Source organism: Lepisma saccharinum, chromosome 21 (assembly GCF_977018435.1).
Source record: "Lepisma saccharinum chromosome 21, izLepSacc3.1, whole genome shotgun sequence".
In the NCBI taxonomy this organism is placed as follows: domain Eukaryota; kingdom Metazoa; phylum Arthropoda; class Insecta; order Zygentoma; family Lepismatidae; genus Lepisma; species Lepisma saccharinum.
This window is the reverse complement of record NC_139249.1, coordinates 41,733,355-41,755,499: the sequence shown is the minus strand read 5'-3', so window position 1 is coordinate 41,755,499 and position 22,145 is coordinate 41,733,355. Positions and strand designations below refer to the sequence as shown.

The 22,145-nt window shown below is 38.8% G+C and overlaps 1 protein-coding gene across 1 annotated transcript in view; it reads left to right on the top strand.

Moving 5' to 3' along the window:
- LOC146003892 (uncharacterized) overlaps positions 1–22,145 on the top strand; it is a 200,974-nt gene that overhangs the window by 45,553 nt on the left and 133,276 nt on the right. The window lies entirely within an intron of this gene.

Here is a 22,145-nt window from a genome sequence, read left to right as displayed (position 1 = left end):
ATAAAAACATGTGTCAGAAACTTTAGGGATTTATTCTTGACATCAAAACATAACAAAAAGTTCATATCAACATGGGTCCAAAAATCCTTCGTTAGGGACGTATGAAAGGAAATAATATTCATGTCACAAAAATGATAAATTTACCGAACACATTGCCATTTACAAAAATTGCTCGAAGTGACCTCCTCCTGCTTCCATGCATCGCCTGAGCCTGCGGTCCGTACTTTACCGTACGTTGCGGAAAACTCCTGGTGTGTTCCTTATTTGGTCAAATCCATGTTGGATACGCTCCCTCAGAACATCGACATTGGGTACGGGAGTTGAAAACACCAAGGATTTTAAATGTCCCAAAAGGGAAAAAAATCCATTGGGTTTAAATCTGGCTATCTTGCAGGCCATGCAATGGATCCCCCGCCACCAATCCATCTGTTCGGAAACTGGCGAACTATCCGTGTAAAATGCGGTGGAGCACCATCGTGCATAAACCACATTCGTTGGATGACGTCTAGAGGTATATCATCAAGTAAATGCAGCAACTCATGTCTGAGAAACTGTAGATACGTTTGTCCAGTCAGACGTTTCGGAAAGAAGTAGGGGCCAATGAGATGATCATGAATGATTCCACCGCACACGTTGAGGCTGAACCTCTGTTGATGTTTGTCTTGTCGCACTACATGAGGGTTTTCATAAGCCTCATCAGTGAATAAGGTACACTAAGAACTGCAGAAACACGGCACACTGCCCAAACATGCGTTGACAGAAATTTATTCATGGCTGAAAGTCTGCCTCATTTAATCCTTGCACCCGTTGAAGGTGATACGGGTACAGAAAATTTTCATGCAGAATGTTCCAGATCGTCATGTGATTAACACCTTCCCTTCTCGCAATTGTCCTTGTACTGGTTGATGGAGTTTTATCCACAGTCCGAAGAAACCGTTCTTCAAGCTCAGGCGTTCTTATATCGCGTGGTCTCCAACCATCTGCAACTCTCTTCTCAAATATGCCTGTCTCTCGCAAGCGTTGGTGCAGTCGTACAAACGTTTGTGCACAAGGTAAGTGCCTCCCAGGGTAACGTTCAGCATAACGTTGACGTGCTCCGCCCGCATTCCCATCTTCTAGGCCGTACATGTAGTGCATAACCGTCATTTCAGACACTGAATACATAGTTGTGATGTGTTGTGATGGAATTTACTGTAAAACTGAACAAACGCCAATCAGACAAAAAACAAAAAACGAATGCCATGCCCAACTGTACACAAGAAAGTGAGTACAAATGCACATTTGAGGTACATTACACAACCAGGAGTCACTACAGGGAATTCCTTTCATACCTCCCTAACGAAGGATTTGCGGACCCATGTTCATATGAACTTTTTGTTATGTTTTGATGTCACGAAGAAATCCCCAAAGTTTTTGACACATGTTTGTATACACCCTGTATAAAGCCAATTTTCTCATTAGAAAGTGAAAGTAATTACTAGAGCTATTGAAACAAAAACTGTGATCAAATGAATACTTCCATGATTAAAAGCAGCTAGTAGGCTTAGGAGACTCAACATTATGCAGGGTATGATCAAGATTAGATCAGAATTTAGGGTAAACTTGAGGACTGCAGCTCCGGGCCTTCACTGGAAAAGACTGCTTTGAAAAGTACAACATAATAAAAAAAATTTAGGTACTTCGGATGTGGTAAAAAATATAATAGCAAACCACACCATGTAACTTGGCAAGAAGTTATAACTGAAACTGTGTAGAGGGGATTGGAGTGAGGCCTTGGTGCTGTAAGCTCCGGGCCTCCACATACGTATATAAATCCCAACCTGGAGATGGTTAAAATAATCTCCAAATAAACAAATAAAAACATCATCTTAGCGTTACTTCCCCAGCAACACAATAAATTATTTCGACTTTTTAAATATTAGTATTATTATTATTAGAATAATTTAATCAAGAAGACTTAGATGGACAGGCCACGTAACACGAATGGCAGAGGAAAGAAAAGTTTACAGGATTCTTGTTGGGAAACCTGATGGTAAGAGACCAGTAGGAAGGCCAAGACGAAGATGTAGGGATAACGTTGAGATGGACATAAAAGAAATTGGTAAGGATAGGAAAGATTGGATTGATCTTGCCCCGGATAGAAACAGATGGAAGGCTTGTGTTTCTGCAGCCATAAACCTTCGGGTTGCTAGAGAGTATACTATAGTTTTAATTAGCTCTGCATTGAAATTCCAGAAGTGTACTTCTTTTCTATTTCATTACAATTTTTATATACCTGTCATCTTCAAATATCAATATGGTATGCGAAATATCAACTTTATATTCATTCTACTAATAAGAACGAATCACAATAATCACTACAATACTGAAATGAATAAATTTTAATAAACCAGTTATGTATGGAAAAAGCTACAGAATTATTCAATTGCTAATGACTGGCTTATCATATTTATCCTCTTGCGACACACAAAGTTTGCCACACGAATCAGCCGAAAATGTCGACAGAATCTGCAGATGCAGCTGAAGTAAAGAAAAAAAGTTATGTCACAAAGTATCCAGAAGACGATTTTGTTAGTTTGTTTTTAAGCCCACTTCTATCCTCAGATGGGCTAATCGGGACTAAACCTACAGTTTAACGTGTAGTCCGAACCAGTGTGCATTGTGCTTCCACCAGAAGAGGGGGAGTTCAACACATGACGTCTTCATTATAATGCGACAGCGTTATGTCATTGGGAAAAAAAATATAGAAAGAACTCGCACCAAACGTGTCATCACCACAGAAGATGCGTCCATTTTAAGAGGGTGATTGCCTGAGACAAATTGAGACTTTCAGAAAATAACGTCATTGTTCACGGAATTAGCTACCTTGATCCACTAATGAAACGCTGTGCAATTGAAACTACCACCTCAACTTTCTAAGAGGTACGAGCTAATGAAACTCTATTTTTGGAAGAGTAAGTCGTGGTTGATTTGTTTTATTTTAAGTCATTTCAATTGTGATTAGATGAAAGTATCGAAGGGGCGAAAACAAATACATTCTGACACTCAAAATACAAACCCACATAAATTATTACTTTGACAGTGGTTCCAGGCTCCAGGGACTCGTTGCCCTGAAAGAATTAAGTTTCCAGGGTATGCTGCACAGGTTGACATTCTAGTGTATTCGAAATGGTCACGCCATACAACCCAAGTCATCTATAAAAAATAGATGAATTATTGCTGTTACGGTGATCAACTTCGATGAATTCCTTGTGTCCTAAATCATTTTGTTACCTCAAAAAAGTTCATGTAACCATACGTGTGTTGTGTTGCTTCTCCCGCATTAGATACATGAGAGTTCAGAAAACGAATAGCAACTTAGCTAATAATCTCTTCAATTCTGAACAGATTTTTCAATCTCACTTGTTTATTACATATGAGTGATATTTTGTCAAAATAGCCTTTCATTAGGCTAGGAATACTTCATGGACAATGAACAAAGAATTGGATTTCCGTGTGTGTTTTAAATCATTCCTAATAAGACATTCATTTTAATCCAAACATGCAGTGGCGACGATTAGGAGGAGCGGGAAGTGGGGGATGCAGTTTCCCCGCCACATTTTGCCACTTTTTGCACCCGCACTATGTCTTCTTTATGCTAAGCCTTTTCTATCAAGAAAAAGTATATTGTCCTTGCCCCTCAAATGTTGGTACCCGATCGCCGCTACTACAAACATTCAGATAGATTTGTCAGTTGTGCAAACCTTGTAAGCTAAGAAAGGTGATCCCCAAAGGAGTAAGAAAACTCTTTTAGTCAAAAACTCATACAATGAAAATATGTACTATGCTCAGGAACATGTCTTCAATTACGAGAAACTTCACGATTGTCTACCATCGCACTTTCTATCACTGTCACTCCGGCTCCCGTGGTGGAGTGGTTAGCACATCGCGCTACGACGCGGTCCTGGGTTCGAATCCCGGCCTGGGCATGGATGTTTGTGAGTGAGTGTTCATTCATCAATTTCATCATGTCATCACTCATCCCCATCTTCGCAAATTAGCCAAAAGTGGCACAAAAAGCGAAGTAAAATAAAGCAAATAAATCAACCAATCAAATGAATCTATCACTGTCGCCGAATACATAAAATCAAGTATGTGCCTTGTATTTGCAACACAAGCTTAAACCTAATTCACATTTGTTTCACTGTATTAACATGCATGAAATAATGTGGTTAGAATGTATATCTGAACATGCTAAACACTTCCTTGAAATAATTGTGTACATCAGAGACAAAGCGAGAGGAAATGGAACAAGATGGGAGGATAGATTAGAAGAGAATAAAGAGAAAAACAGGATAAGGAAAAGGAAAAGATGTAAGAGGAGAGTCGGGAGTGTAAGAGAGAGGGTGATACATACGACTTACATACACACATACACTAGATATGGTCTTACATTTATACTGCCCACCCTAATCTATCAATATGGTGCTTCTGCCCACCCAGTCGAAAATTTCTGGCGCCGTCCCTGGAAGGCTGGTAACCGCAGTCGCTTTCCCCCTTCCACGCTGCCCCGTTCCTTCTCAAGTGTTCATTGGTGGAGCCGTCTCGCGTCACTACTTGCGCCAAGACTTGTTTGCGTTTGCCTCCTCCACAGTTAGCTGGGACAGAGTATAGTGTACTTAACCTTTTTCTCAGTAGTTTGTGTGCTTGACTAACCGTATATTAATGCGAACAGCACGTCCACAACGATTCTAAAGGAATAAGAGGTGGTGTTGCATTTCAGCCCACAGGTAGGTAGAAAAACAGTACATAATGACCATAACTAAAAATCGATAACAAGTCATCAACTATCTCCCCATTTTTTGTGTGAAAATATACAGAATTGGCATAAAATTTTGTCGCCCCAAAAAATTCCCATGACGCAGTCGCGTCATGAAACCCCCCTGTGGGCACCCCTGACCGTGACAACAATTCGAAATGTGTCAGTCTCAATCCGGACTTTTAAGTTCTACTTTTTCTACTTTCCTGGACAAGGCAACACTGCTTTACTGACATCTTGCATACTATCGGGACCCGTTGCCGGAAAATATATTTTCAGCTACCAGCTCCTCGTACCATTAAGTCACCGCGAATCTTCCTTTTCCTTCTGCATTGCATAAACATGGTTGCACCTCTTAGGGTATCTGCTTTCCTTTCCGAACACCGTCCCAAATGCAGTGCCGGTAAACGTTACGAAGTCAATTTGCAGCCGCGTCTTTTGCAAGCAAAACGGCCGCATGGCAAACTTTCCTCAAAGGCAACAATAATACACGCAATCCTTTGAAGAAAGGACCCCTGCAGTTTACATGCCAATTTGTCACTCGACTTGTACAAACAGCGAATCGGCTCCAAGAGTTACTTCCTTGTTTACAGTCCTCCTCTGACAGAGACGAATTTATGGACAACCACAAGACCTGAGGGCCTTCCATTGTTTGGAGCTACGTGCAGAAGTCCTGACATCATCGCCACGACATTGGGTCTGCGTACTGCATTCTGCAACCAATCTTTCCGGTCTTTCATCGATATCACTGCAATGAAAACACATTTACTTTATGTGCTAGGGTACTTAGTAACACGAGACTGTTTTTTAAAGCAGGTATCCCAGAAAACGAAAATAGATGAACCCGTGAGTAACACAATCGTAACGAAGCACTTGGCACCCTTTGCTGAATAAAAAAATATGATGAGTGTTACATAGATGCGACCTGTAGGAAAGCCAAGACGAAGATGGAGGGACCTAAGGAAATCGGCAAGGGTGGAAAGGATTAGATTGATCTTACCTAGGATAGGAACAGATGGAAGGCTTGTGTTGCTGCTGTCATATACCTTTGGGTTTGAGAATGCTAGAGAGAGAGAGAAAGAGAGAGATAGTCTAATTGCAGTAAATTCATACAAAACCGCCGGCCCCCGTGGCGGAGTGGTTAACACATAGCGCTACGACGCCAGTTATCCCGGGTTCGAATTTAGGCCTGTGCATGGATGTTTGTGAGTGTCCATTCATCAATTTCATTATGTCATCACTAATCCCCATCTTCGCAAATTAGCCAAAAGTGGCACAAAAAGTGAAATAAAATAAAGCAATTCCACCAATCAATAAATTCATACAAAACCAACTTCTCGTAATTACTATTTGCCGCTATTAAACCACTATTATTATCCAATATATATAATACAGGCATATATATAGCCCAAATCCCACTGACATAAATGTTCTCCATGAAGGAAGCCGCGGAGGCGAAAAATTCCCGATTACGACCCCCCATGAAATTGTCCCAAAAGATCGTGAAGATTCAAGAATTGCTCCATTGGCCATTTTTTAAGGCTGAAAATGCCCTTTTTTCACGTCCTTAGCAACCCGTTTCCATGGCGCATCTTTTGCCCACATTTTTTGCTTCATTCCTCATTGTCCATCTACAATGTTTCTCACAGATCAATAAAACACACAGATGAATTAACTCCTGGTTAGAAATGGTGCCTGACATAAGAGTGACATCACAGACGACATCCACTGCATGAGGAGATTCAGTCCAGATACAGCTAGATATTGGTACTCAATACGAAAATATCTACATCGTACTTGTCTGAACCAAATGTTTAGAGGTATAATGACAAACAATTATTTAGAGCTTGCCATGTTTGTTTATGACCATGAAAACGGACGTTGCTAGGGAACTTAAATAAAGTTTATTTTCACCCAGAAAAATACGATAATTGAGTTGTACCCGACTTTTCATATTTGAAAATATTAGCGTCAGAATTTATTACAGAGGCAAAAGGAAAACAATTATCTTTCAGTTAGGTTTAAAAATGTGAAAATGGCAAAATACGTAAATATTGCTTTTCCAGCTTAGTGTCGCTATTGAATTCGATTACATAAAACATATAACTGGCTTTCTTGAAACGGTTATTACTTACTCAGCTTATTATTAAGAAATTAGACAACAATATTTTGAATATTTGTACCATATTAGAGCGCGTACACACATAACGTTACGTTCAAAACTTTCCAAATAAGCGAACCACGTCGGAAGTGCGCGGGTCACTTTATAAATTGCACAAAGATCCTCCATAAATCGGGTTGCATTTCTTTTTCTTGTGGGTGCCATTTCGAAGCAATCTTTTTGTTATGTACAAATGTAAATAAACAAATAAGGTTTGTTAGTTGAAGAAGTTTTATTAGCAATCGAGGCTCTGCCCAGGAGAAGGATAAGTGCGGGTCGATTTGTGGAAGAGCTCTGTGCGATTTATACAGTAAAAGCATCTTTTCTACGTGATTACCAAACAATATCACATTATTCTCATATAAATACGTTAATGGTTAGTGTTTAAGGGGTTCCGGATGCTATTCCCTGTGGAGGTACATTGAAAAGTTGCTCTAAAACCACTTTAAACTGTAGGTCCATGTCCCGATTAGCATATCCGAGTATAAAGTGGACATTAAAGGATGTCCCAACAAGAAGGCAAGATTTACGGCCTGCTGCAATTAAGTGTGCGATACGATATTCGACAAATTTCCCCACGTCTCTACTGGGACACTACGACGTTTGAGGTAATTTTCCATAAGAATTTCACGTGGAATCTCCACCTTAAGCTCGGGAAATGTTTGCGACTACCTTCTTTAATCTCATTAAAAAAAGAACACAACAATTCTTGAACCCAAAGTAGACATTCGATGTGCTATGGTGAAATGTTACCGAAAATTTCTTCAAAAGAGGAAGTGTACCAGTAGAGTTGTGTGAGACATTTACCGGATATTGTGTTTCACACTTTATCGCAGTCGTGTACTGAAATAAGAATATGAAGCCTTTTTCAACAAAATGATAAGTTTTATTACAAAACTGAATTTTGCCTTCTTGTCGATCTTGTTTATCATTTTATAGTAATGGAGAACAAAACGCAATGTGCTGCTTCAATCTGAAGAAAATTTGCTCCATTAATTCGACGTAGTTTTAATCTACATGTTTTCTTATGGACGGGAAGAATTACGTATCTAAAATACAAGTCTGACTTGATAGCATGATTGCAAAAGTTCATTCACTCTTTCATTATTGGATTTAGCTGTTACACAAGTGTCATAAAAATAAGCCATACATGATATTGTTACACCAAATTACAAATTTTGAATATATGTCTACATTAATATCGTGAAATAATCTAAAAATGTTAAATGCAATTGTTATATCTGGTGCCGATATTAAAGAGAATATAGAAGTTGGGAGAGGTATTCTTTATTTTTATTAGATTCTTGAATAAGATATCCCTTTGACTGGCATAAAGTGGACATTGAAATATAATATGATGAGCATCTTCTAGTTTGCATTTGCACATATAGGTAGGTGAAGTAACTAAATTAATTTTATGCAAATGGTGATTAATTTGTGTGACCTGATCTCAGTCTTAGAATTAAAAGCAGGGTTGTTAATAATCCAGGAATTTACAAAATTCAATTCCGGTCCAGGAGAGAAAATCATCAAGCGTAAATGGGTTCTGGACCGTAAAGAACCTTTTTATCTGTAAAGTACTTCAATTCGGTCCAGGAATATTTTTCCCAGATCAATTTAAATACGGTCCACGAACATTTTTTCGGAATAAATTTAAATTCGGTCCAGGAACCTTTTCTCTTCGGGTCAGTTTAAATAGCGTGCAAGTTCCGTATTGAAATGAAACAATACGCAACTACCGTGCGTCCATTTCGATCTGCAGCCGAGAGATCGGGAGAAGCGTGGCGGGCGGCACTGACGGAGATGCCGACATTTGTGGCCTGAAATGCCCGCTTATTTTTATGGACATATGCAGACATTTATATAAATATTGCAAAACGAGCACTAACCTGTGTTATAAGAGTATGGTTTTAATTTTAGTAGCTTAGTGACTGTATGTGCGGATGATTTTGACACGCCCACCTCTTGTGAAACACGGCGTAGAGGTTTGTTTGGAGAACGTTCTAACGCTGCACCAATATCATCGAGTTTTGCTTCGGTTAGAATCCGTCGTTTTTGCTTAGGTGTTTTAAAATTTAACGATACAGTTTCTCGTAATTTAAGGACAAGATGTCTAACCGTATCTCTGTGTGGAGTTGAAACGCATGGGAATTTCTGTACAAATTACCTACACACGTCTCGACACGAGTTTGTTTTCACGTAGGTACGTGTCATACATAAAAAAATCTTTGTTCTAACGTGAATCTTGCGGCTGGCATTCCAATCGTCTCACTGACACGTCACACATACACACTACAATAACACAAACAAGTAACTGCAAGTAACCAAGAATAACACTCTTGCGCACAGTACGAAATTAACACGCTCTTGGTTTACATTACTCGCCACTATATTTACAACTCTGTCTTCATCTAGTCGCGAAGGAACAAAAAACTCGAGCTCGGAGATTTCGGATTGCAAGGAAGCTCACGAACACTATTGACTTTTAACGGTTTCTTCTACAGGGTAATCTTGATACAGTGTTGCACATTCAAAACCTCCAAACGATCCCCATCGGCACAAAACTCTTTCAAGGATATAAACTTAAGCAGGACGTTACTGGTCAAAACTATGATTAAAATGTTTTATTATCTGTGGCTCTTAACATCGTTTCTAAAGCGTATTTATTTGTGCATATAAGAGCAGAACTTGGATGAATTACAGAAGAACTTTTGCGTTTTACAACACAGGTTAGTGATCGTTTTGCAATATTTATATAAATGTTTGCATATGTCTATAAAAATAAGCGGGCATTACAGGCCGCAAATGTCGGTATCTCCGTCAGCGCCGCCCGCCACGCTTCTCCCGATCTCTCGGCTGCAGATCGAAATGAACGCACGGTAGTACCGAATTTAAATTGTGCGAGAAAAAAAATTTCCGGTTCTGTTACGGAACCCAATAGAACCCATTAGAATGTATGTGTTCCTGGACCTTTTACAACCCTGATTCAAAGTCCTCAATATTGTTTTGGTGAGATGCCTCATTATTCGTCTGAACAAACAAAGAAAGCAGCTGTATTTTCTCCGTTCTTGTGAAAATTAGCATAGGTAAGTTTCTGACCCGGTGGAGGCACATAGTGATTCATATCCCACTTGAAACTGTAGTTCCAGTCCCGATTAGCCTTACTGTGCATAAAGTGGACTTGAAACATCAAATCAATCAATCAAAAGGTGAATTTCTTTTCTGTTAGTGATAGCTAGCATTATATGGTGCCAAGATCATGGGTTGAAATTCGTTTCATCTTATCCAATACTCATGGGCGAACGAAAAATTTGACCTTTCTCCTTATAAGAATTCCAGTGGGCGTTATGCTTGCCTTGCACTTGACTTGGTTGAGAGAAACGGCCCAAATTCCAGCAGGTTACGGTCTGCACACTGCTGAAAGGAACACTATTGGTAGAAAGTTCGACCAGTAGGCCCCCGGTTACATCACACTCGATTGCCCCCAGGCAGGGGCGTGGGTACCAATGCTTTTCTTTTTTCAGTGGAACGTGTATCGGTTCGGTATACCCGCCCCATCCCCCTTGTCCCCTTGCATTGTCATATCTCGCGGGCTAACTTTCGCCTTCCTAGCCTTACCTCGATAAATAAAATGTCACCCGAATGCCGCCTGTATTGTGTAACTGCAGGCATAATCGCTGCTTCCGGTTCACGAATCCCCGGACGAAGGCTGGTCGATGACAATACTTTTTCACTTTTCCACATCTCTGAAGAACCCAAAACCCAACATTACTCAAATTTTCAAAAGCACCCTTCAATTTTGGGTGGAAAATCACCATTGCATTCATATAAATTTCCTTAAACTTACAATTAGAAAATTGTGTGGGTTAATTGTGGAAATGAAGATTAATGATGATCACAAATAAAGATCCGTGTTTGACAGGCATTGTAATTTTTAGAAGAAAGCCATCGAATATAAAATGCAAGCAGAGTATTTACAGTCACGGGTCCTTCTGGGTTGTAATAATCTGATTGACTTTCAATTGGAAAATTTCAACCAGTGGCAGACACTCCATATACCCAGGGGTAGCACGCTGAATGAGTAAAATTGTTTTTATTTTTTAGTGTGTTAATTTCTGAAATATTTAGAAGTGAAAATGTAATGGAATTCTTATGTTATAGTAGTAATTGGATTTTGTTTGTTTTATTGTACTAGATTTTGCGGGTTAAGTGGTAGAGCAGCCATAGGCTGAACTTCGTCCATAAATAAAGGATTTCTAATTTCTAATAATTTGTAATAAGAGACAGAGCAGATAGACAGAAAGAAAGAGGGGGAGGGAAATTTGAAATGGAGAGATGGAGGGGGAGGAGAGAAGACCTCCACAGATAGAAATAGGGAAAGACAAAGTGAGAGATAGAGGAATAGAGAGAGGGGTATGTATGGGTGTTGTACGTTCTCTCTATCTCTCTTTATATATATATATATATATATATATATATATATATATATATATAGGGTGTTTCAGAGCACCTGGATTACAAAATCATGTTCGCATCCTTTTCACGTTTTCTGTGACCTTTAAAACGAGGTATTACTCGACCCCCCTTGCCATTTGAAATTTTCGAGTTCTTCCCTAACTTTAGACCCCCCTTTTTGGGTCACGCGGTTTCATCCTTTTTTAGTCCCGCAGTCATCATGTGGCATATCGTTGGAAAGCGTGTGTCCTGCACTTTCCGAAACTGTTATGGTGCTGTACTTATCTTAATTGTTAAACTCGGTATACTCAATTTTGCTCACCTTCCTTTTTTTGCAAAACCATTTTCTGCACGGAAAACTGTAGGTGGGACAGACAAATGTTTCATATGACAATCGCATTTTCCCCCGCCTTTCCAAATCTGCATTCCAAACAGACCCTTCCCATTTGAAAATCGCACGAACGGGGCATGTGACTAAAACCACAAAGGGTGGCTTTCGGGCTGTTGCAAATACTTTCTACGAATTCATTGGGCACAACTTAGTGGTGCATTTTTTTGTTTCAACTTGATACGATCTCCCGTTCTCGATAGAAAGGTAATGTCTGGGTCGCTCTCAAACACCCTATATACGTATATAAATCTGTGGGTGTGGGTGTGTGTCTGTGCATAGAGAGAGAAACAGATAGAATAGACAACTAGACAGAGAGAAGGGGGGATTGAAATGGAGATATAAAGAGAGAAGAAGATTTACAGAAACAAACAGATGGAAAAGAGAGAAAGGAAGGTGTGTGTGTGTGTGTGTGTGTGTACGTATATGTGAGTGGGGATGCCTGTGCATTAGTATGTGTGTGGAGAAAGAGGGAGAGAGATGGTTGGAATACAAGACCATAGAGAGAATCTAAACAGCCATGACCAGGTCCGTAAAATAAAAGTCACTTTGCAGAGGTATATTTTGGTAACACACTGTTGGAATTTTCTATTTCGCAACGTAATAGTAATACAGTGTGTTTCAAAAGTCGCGGAACCAAAATTTTAGAAATTTATATCATGAAAACTCTAACCGGGTTTTCTGCATTATAAAGCCTCATCAATTGAGATATTTTTCAATGCTTAACATTATGAATTTACTCCATACATAAAATTTGATAAATTAATAACTGGCGGAAAGCAGCGTTAACATTTTTCCAGAAATACACTTTTGAGTGAGAAAAATATATAAGAAATCATCGAAGGGTCTTTCTTAGACGTCTGATGACGTCCATGTCAATCTGTCATTTCCGACTAATAATGATCATGTGCAGGATGAATTTATGACTGGTGATTTTATGGGTTGAATGAAAAGGTGCCATTTTTGGGACATATCTCCGTAATTTATCTAATTTCCTATATGGAGTAAATTGATAATGTTAAGTAAAAGTATCTGAATGGATGAGGCTTTATAATACAGTAAACCCGGTGTAAATATCTCTTACGGATTTCATGATGAAAATTTTCAAAGTTAAGGTTGCTCGACTTTTGAAATATCCTGTAGTAACTTTTCTTTTGTTTCCTGATATCAAAATTTTTAGGATGTAAATATCAGAAACCATGGCATCAGAAGAAAATATCGAAGGACGCACAGAAAATGTAGTGCGGGGTCGCGGGAGTGGGGCACCAAACCACTATATAGCTGGCCATGACCAACGAATTGGAACCCATCGTGCCGATTTTGTCCACTAGCGCTAATAGAGGCGCACGTTCTTTCTAAGAGGTTTCTACACATCTGGTGATTCAGCAATATTTGAACATGCACTGGGATGACAGAAGCCATTCTCGCCGGCGAATTTCTATTTATTCGAGTAGGATATTCCCAACGGCACCACATACAAGAGAACACCGGAAGCCCGTGTCCACAATGCGAGAAGCCCGCGAGAGTGAAAGTTTGTTTTCCTTGCTACGCGAGCGCCTTATGAGCATTTCCTTGTGTTCCCTCGAACCCGATCCAGGTCACGCTGCATGCCTCAGAGATTAGCCTGGCAGCCATCTAATTGATACATCTTATTTGGAACTGCTGTATGAGGGCAATTTAAGGCAATCAGTGGCCTTCGTGATCAGAGGCAACTTAAGGGGGCTCCGAATTCCTTCAGTAGCGTCGAAATCTTATTTCTGATTCACTGCTCTAAAAAATGAAATTCGTTGAGAGCTGTTTTGGAAATGAGAGGTGATTTGACATAATTGGAGAACAGGGCTCGGAAATTGATGACGAAAAAATCTCAAAAAATGACCTTAAAATTACACAGGCCTGCGAAATTGAAGTTGTTGAAAAATACAAGAGACGTGTTTGCCGAGTTTTATGTTATTGGGTGTGCTGATTTCGAAAATGGCCTCCATTTTTTTGAATCACGTCAGGATTTTTTGTACAATCGATATCGAAAAGGAATTTTCGCGAACAATTTTGCATGCACTATCTGGCAACAGTGGTTTTGATCCATTTAAATCTATGTAAAATCGATGCTTGGGGATGCAAATTGATTTATTAGCAATTGATTTTATTTTTTATAGGTTTAAATGGAAGAAAACCACTGTTGCCAGATCGCACGTGAGCCACCTCTGGTGGAGAGAAAAACACAAAGTTCCCTTGCGTTTACACTTTTAACATCCCATTATGGTGAAGTTTCTAGAAAAAAGCACCAAATGGTCCAACCGTGGTCGGCATATTTTATTTTGTTGAGGACGAGAGCCAGGTTTTCATAGCGTTCTGTAAATGTACCGAGTGTGCAACTGGTACAGATGCATACTGGCTTCCATGATGAAGGACAGCTTTCAGGCTCCTTGTCGATGAATCTATAAACAGCCTCCATTCATCTTTATCGTAGGTGATATTAAATTTGTTCATCAATCTGGGAACATCAGAACAATAGACCAGGTTCTCCGCTTCCTCAAAGTACTGAACAAAAGTAGTAGGGTTTGTGGTATTATAAACTCAACAAATGATGAGCCCCTCTCAAGCAGATTTGGCTACACTTAAACCCAGCTCAACATGCCCATATGAGCTTTTTGCTCAAGTGTAGCACCCCGTCTAACCCAAGATTTTTGTAAAAATGCCCTCGGGAATTTCCCGAAACTACAGTGTACAAATGATGAGGCCCCTCAGATTGATTTGGCTACACTTACAAAAGGCACTTCTGTGAGATTGTTGTCCATAAGCTTGTTAAAAATATGCCCCTCTTGATATTTTTTTTTGGATACACTTAAAACTAGGCCAAGATACACCCACCCACACCCACACCCACACATATTTACTTCCGGTCCACTTCCGGTCCACTTCAACGTATGTTGAAACGTTTATATAGGAACAATGTGCATTGATTGCTATTTTTATGTTAGAATTGATTATTGATTACAGATATGTTTTCAGGTTTATGAAGTTGTTAGCATAGAACATGTGGCATGGCAATGTTGCAGAGAGAAACAAGATTGTAACAAGAGAGACTGAAAAATACAGAAACATAAAATCAATAAAACATCTCATACATCCAGATTATTGCAGGTTGTCATATCTTATAGAGGTTTGTTCTGAATATTTTATTGATTATATGTCCCTATCTCTGACAGAGCTATGCTGTTATTAGGTACAGGCTTCAAAAAATTATACCCAGCAGATTTCCTTGCTTCTTCCTACACACAGACCCGAGCCTGGCTGATATTTCTACAGCACTGATAGATGGGCAGGGATTTGGAACTGCATGTGAAACAAGACAGGAAATTTGTTACACTGATGAGAAGATAGTGATGGCAATGTTGCAGAGAGAAACAAGATTGTAACAAGAGAGCCTGAAAAATAGAGAAACATAAAATCAATAAAACATCTCATACATCCAGGTTGTCATATCCCATAGAGGTTTGTTCTGAATATTTTATTGATTATGAAATTATGAAGAAACACAGTAACATGTTAATAGTGCAGTAATAATACATACATACTCAATGTCCCTATTTTTATTAGGTACAGGCTTCAAAGCAATTTCCTTGCCTCTTTCTTCACACAGACCCGAGCCTGGCTGATATTTCTACAGCATTGATGGATGGGCAGGGATTTGGAACTGCATGTGAAACAAGACAGGAAATTTGTTACACTGATGAGAAGATAGTGATGGCAATGTTGCAGAGAGAGCCTGAAAAACATAAAATCAATCATACATCCAGGTTGTCATATCTTATAGAGGTTTGTTCTGAATATTTTATTGATTATGAAATTATGAAGAAACACAGCAACATGTTAGTAGTGCAGTAATAATACATACTCAATGTCAGACAGAGCTGTGCTGTGATGCTGTACAGGCTTCAGCCAAGCAGATTTTCTTGCCTCTTCCTACACACAGACCCAAGCCTGCCTGATGGGCAGGGATTTGGAACTGCATGTAAAACAAGACAGGAAATTTGTTACACTGATGAGAAGGCAATGTTGCAGAGAGAAACAATTGTAACAAGAGAGCCTGAAAAAATACAGAAACATAAAATCAATAAAACATCTCATACATCCAGGTTGTCATATCTTATAGAGGTTTGTTCTGAATATTTTATTGATTATGAAGAAACACACCAACATGTTAGATGGGGAAGGTTTTAAAATATAGTGCTGTAATAATACATCCCTATTTCTGACAGAGCTATGCTGTGATGCTGTTATTAGGTACAGGCTTCAAAAAATTATACCCAAGCAAATTTCCCTGCCTCTTCCTACACACAGACCCGAGCCTGGCTGATATTTCTACAGCAATGATGGGCAGGGATTTGGAACTGCATGTGAAACAAGACAGGAAATTTGTTACACTTATGAGAAGAGCCTGAAAAATACAGAATCAATAAAACATCTCATACATCCAGATTGTCATATCTTATAGAGGTTTGTTCTGAATAATTTATTGATTATGAAAAAACACAGCAACATGTTAGATGGGGCATGTTTTAAAATATAGTGCAGAAATAATACATACATACTCAATGTCCCTTATTATCAATAAAATATTCAGAACAAACCTCTATAAGACCTGCAACAATCTGGATGTATGAGACGTTTTATTAATTTTATTCAGGCTCTCTTGTTACAAGCTCTTCTCATCAGTGTAACAAATTTCCTGTCTTGTTGCAGTTCCAAATCCCTGCTCATCAGTGCTGTAGAAATATCAGCCAGGCTCGGGTCTGTATGCAGGAAGAGGCAAGATATTTGTAGTTGAAATCTGCTTTGAAGCCTGTACCTAATCACAGCGTAGCTCTGTCAGAGATAGGGACATGTATGTATTATTACTGCACTAAACCTGCCCATCTAACATGTTGCTGTGTTTCTTCATAATTATTGATTATGATTCATGCAATTTACACTTGCAGCAAATATTTATTTACCTTGATTGCTGTCTCTGCTGAAATAATCAGGGCTGCCTGCTGCAGGTTGATTCCCAACTGCCAGATTCCTGTGCCTGAAATCACACTGAGAGGCTGGACAAAACTCTCCCACAGTTGCATATGTCATGCAAATTATTCTGCCCCAGTGCCTCAACAATACAATCATAAGTGCAATCTCTAAATTTTTGCCTTATAAAATACATAACAAGCTCATTCAAACATATACACTTGGAATATGATACAAACTCTGGATTGAAATCTTCACCACTGTACAGATGCCCATTATCAGTTGTAACAAATTCAATCTTCTTATCTATAGATATCCTGTTAATAATTTTATTTGAATATTTATAATGTCTCCAATTTGAACTCTGAGATGCAATCATGGGCATCCTATACTCTAAACAATACTCAAAGCAATTGTTGAACCAATAATTGTCAAACAATTTCAACCTTAAATCATAATGGCACCTGTCTGTATAAAAATTAACAAAGGATCCAACAATTCTCCTGTACCTGTTGTATACAAGCCTTTCAAACTTGGTGATAAAATTGAGATAGAGGCATTGGAATGGCCTGTCACTGGCAAGCACCCACTGCATTTCAGTTTCATTTTGCACTGTAAACAGGTCATACTCGGACAGGCCAAAAAATCTAAGCTTTAAATCATCAACAAGTGACTTAGATTTTATGTATTTTGAAATACATCTTCTCTCAAAAAATCCAGTGTCAAAATTATCCATGCAATTAGATAGGATACACACTGCCTTCTATAAGTTAATTGCTTGCTGCTGCTGCTGCCTTGTATTCCTCAGAAACTGCATATGTGCTCAGAACTTGTTGTGCCTGTTAAACAAAAATAAATATTAGAATTTTGTTATGTTTATTATATAAAATTTCTTGGGGTTCAAATCAAAATTCTATGCTTAATAAAAAAATATCAGTTGGGTTCAGCAGAGTGTTTTGTATATTTAGTGTGTGTGTGTGTGTATGTGTGTTAATATTTTTTGGCTTTGGTATTTATATAAAATTTCTTGGGGTTACAGTGTAACAGATTTTTGTTCTTGTCTTGTATGACAGGTACAGCAGTTGTATGTTTCTGCCCTGCAGGGCTGTAGAAATATCTTCCAGGCTCTGGTCTGTATGCAGGAAGAGGCATGATACCTGCAGTGGTACATAAAATTTTGAAATCTGCTTGGGTATAATTTCCTGAAGCCTGTAGCCAATAATGGCATCACAGCATAGCCCTGTCAGAGATAGGGACATTGAGTATGTATGTATTATTTCTGCACTATATTTTAAAACCTGCCCCATCTAACATGTTGCTGTGTTTTTTTCATAATCAATAAATTATTCAGAACAAACCTCTATAAGATATGACAATCTGGATGTATGAGATGTTTTATTGATTCTGTATTTTTCAGGCTCTCTTGTTACAATCTTGTTTCTATCTGCAACATTGCCATCACTGCCACATGTTCTATGATTATATACTCTAACCTGAAAACATATCTGTAATCAATAATTTGTCAGTAATCAATTCTAACAATTAATAGGCTACTTCTCTTCTCCTGTCTTGTTTTACATCAGTGCTGTAGAAATATCAGCCAGGCTCGGGTCTGTATGCAGGAAGAGGCAAGGAAATCTGCTTGGGTATAATTTTGTGAAGCCTCTACCTCTGTCAGAGATAGGGATATTGAGTATAAATTTAATTAAATAATTATTTTCAGAACAAACCTCTATAAGATATGACAACCTGCAACAATCTGGATGTATGAGATGTTTTATTGATTTTATGTTTCTGTATTTTCAGGCTCTCTTATTACCTCTCTGCATCACTATAATAATATCTGCCACATGTTCTATCTAACAACTTCATAATCTAAACCTGGAAACATATCTGTAAGTAATCAATTCTAACAATTAATAGGCTCCTCTTCTCATCCCTGTTTTGTTTTAATGCAGTTCCATCTCTATCCATCAGTGCTGTAGAAATCCCTATTCATCAGTGCTGTAGAAATATCAGCCAGGCTCGGGTATGTATGCAGGAAGAGGCAAGAGTTGAAACCTGCTTGAGTATGAAGCCTGTACATATTCAGAACAAACCTCTATAAGATATGACAACCTGCAACAATCTGGATGTATGAGATGTTTTAATGCTTCTCTATTTCTTGTTACAATCTTGTTTCTCTCATCACTATAATAATATCTGCCACATGTTCTATCTAACAACTTCATAATAAACCTGAAAACATATCTGTAATCAATAACAGTAATCAATTCTAACAATTAATAGGATCTTCTCATTTCCTGTCTTGTTTGACATGCAGTTCCAAATCCCTGCCCATCAGTGCTGTAGAAATATCAACCAGGCTCGGATCTGTGTGTAGGAACAAGACAATATATTTGTTTGAAATCTGCTTGGGTATAATTTTCTGAAGCCTGTTCAGAACAAACCTCTATAAGTTATGACAACCTGCAACAATCTGGATGTATGAGATGTTTTATTGTTTCTGTATTTTTCAGTCTCTCTTGTTACAATCTTGTTTCTCTCTGCAACATTGCCATCACTGCCACATGTTATGCTCTGAAAACATATCTGTAATCAATAATAATCAATTCTAACAATTAATAGGCTCTTCTCATAATTTCCTGTCTTGTTTTACATGCAGTTCCAAATCCCTGCCCATCAGTGCTGTAGAAATATCAGCCAGGCTCGGGGCTGTGTGTAGGAACAGGCAAGAGTTGAAATCTGCTTGGGTATATTTTTTGAAGCCGGTACCTAATAACAGCATAGCTCTGTCAGAGATAGGGACATATAATCAATAAAATATTCAGAACAAACCTCTATAAGATATGACAACCTGCAATAATCTGGATGTATGAGATGTTTTATTGATTTTATGTTTCTGTATTTTTCAGTCTCTCTTGTTACAATCTTGTTTCTCTCTGCAACATTGCCATGCCACATGTTCTATGCTAACAACTTCATAAACATGAAAACATATCTGTAATCAATAATCAATTCTAACATAAAAATAGCAATCAATGCACATTGTTCCTATATAAACGTTTCAACATACGCTGAAGTGGACCGGAAGTGGACCGGAAGTAAATATGTGTGGGTGTGGGTGTGGGTGGGTGTATCTTGGCCTAGTTTTAAGTGTATCCAAAAAAAAATATCAAGAGGGGCATATTTTTAACAAGCTTATGGACAACAATCTCACAGAAGTGCCTTTTGTAAGTGTAGCCAAATCAATCTGAGGGGCCTCATCATTTGTACACTGTAGTTTCGGGAAATTCCCGAGGGCATTTTTACAAAAATCTTGGGTTAGACGGGGTGCTACACTTGAGCAAAAAGCTCATATGGGCATGTTGAGCTGGGTTTAAGTGTAGCCAAATCTGCTTGAGAGGGGCTCATCATTTGTTGAGTTTATAATACCACAAACCCTACTACTAACAAAGTCCTTTTCTCGATTCCTGTACCAATAAAACGTGGTTCCTTTGGCCAATAAATGTTTTTCTTTCAATCTGGAGCCCAACAATTCAGCTGCCTCTTTCGAAAGGCCCAGATCTCTAGTCAGATCATTAAGTTCAACCTGAGAGGAGGGCTGAGGTGAATCGCCTCCAGAGGGCTTATATTCGGTATCGGAGCCTAGACCGTCCGGATGTTCCGAGTCTGAAGACTCTGAAGAGATGACTGGTAATTCAGTTGGAGGTAAAGGCACTGGCACATTAGGTCCATGAGGATAGAATGTTCTCAGGATGAGAGATTAGCTTGTGATTTTTTTCGGTTATACCCACGGACATGGCAGGCACAAAAGTAACAATCATCACAGTGGTTTCTCGGCTCCCTCCATGTCATAGGAATTCCAAAGCGTAAAGCAGTGTTCTTTACATTGAGCCATAAGCGTAGATCATTGAGACACTGCACACACACTTTATGAGGAGCCCACGATTTGTCCTGGTCTCCGAGTTTCATGCCAAAATACGCAAGATAAAGTTTTCTTACATAGTTTGTAATGCTCCTCATGCGATGTTTAAGAACACTATATTCGCCGCATATGTAACAAAAGTCATCTGTCACATTTTCACAACGTCTCGAACTCGAAGCCATGGTTCACGAAACGCACAGAGGAAAGCACCAGTTACAATCGTTTTTGTGATGCAGTTTCCACTTGTCACTGTATCAGCGCACGCACAACACTACACATGAAAGACAAATTGAGACGAACTTACAAATTTCCACGTCTTTTATCTTACTAGGAACACGGTAAGTACATGATCTGCTGGGTTAAAGAGCGATAAACTGAGTCCCTCATGAGGACATCTGTTTCATATCGTTTCTGCTGCCTCCAAACAAGTCGCGAGAATTCAGTCTTACGAATAACACGTTCAGGATCAATCCAGATAAAGCTCGACACAACTGGAAGGTAACTGCCGATTACGCTGGCTTAGCGAGCGTTCCCACGCAGTCGGCGAACCAAGATAAGGATTTGCGCGACTCTATTGGTCGAGAGCGATTGCGATGGGGAGGGAGGGATGTCGACGGGGGGGAGTCACAGAGGAGTATCGTTTCACCAAGGTAGAATGATAGTCAGGCAGGGAGGGAAGATATTCCACGCCGAAACAACATATTTATGGTAAATGGTCATACAAATCACGTACAATTAAATTTTCCTAGAAAATGTGACGTGATAGACATTTTTCTTTATTTTTTTTTGAACTCAGCTCCACAAATACATAAAGTTCACCTATCACTTCCCTTGTATTTTTTTCATCGCAGGCCTGTGTTATTAAAGAATAACCTAAAAATAATTGCCGCCATTGAAATGAAACCTTAATTCTTCATGAATTAATATGAGACTAGTTGAATAATGTGTGATAAAATCTATTGTTTGGTGGTTTAAACTATCGAAGCAAAGGGTAAAAAGCAATTAAGTGCTAATCTAGTTTTTCTCATATTTTTAGTTTATTTCAAGCTAGGGAATGCATTTAAATGCATGAAATAACTAGGAAGATAATCTTATAATATATAAAAATGTATGTATGTATGTATGTGCGTATGTTGTTCCGGCATAAATCTCGAACGCCTGGAGCGATTTCAACCAAACTTGGAACACGCATCACATGCAATCTCGATAAAAGTACTGTGGGGGGTAAGACACCCCTGGCACATCTAGGGGTGGAGGTGCGTAGGGGGTGACATGTAAAAATAATCGAAAACGACCGATATTGTGTGCAATAGATATATTTCGGGGTTGCTAAGATGAATAGTGACTTTCCCAATGCCGTTCAACTCCAAGTTAATTTTACACTATAGTTAGAATTCATTTTTTTCCTGTCTAA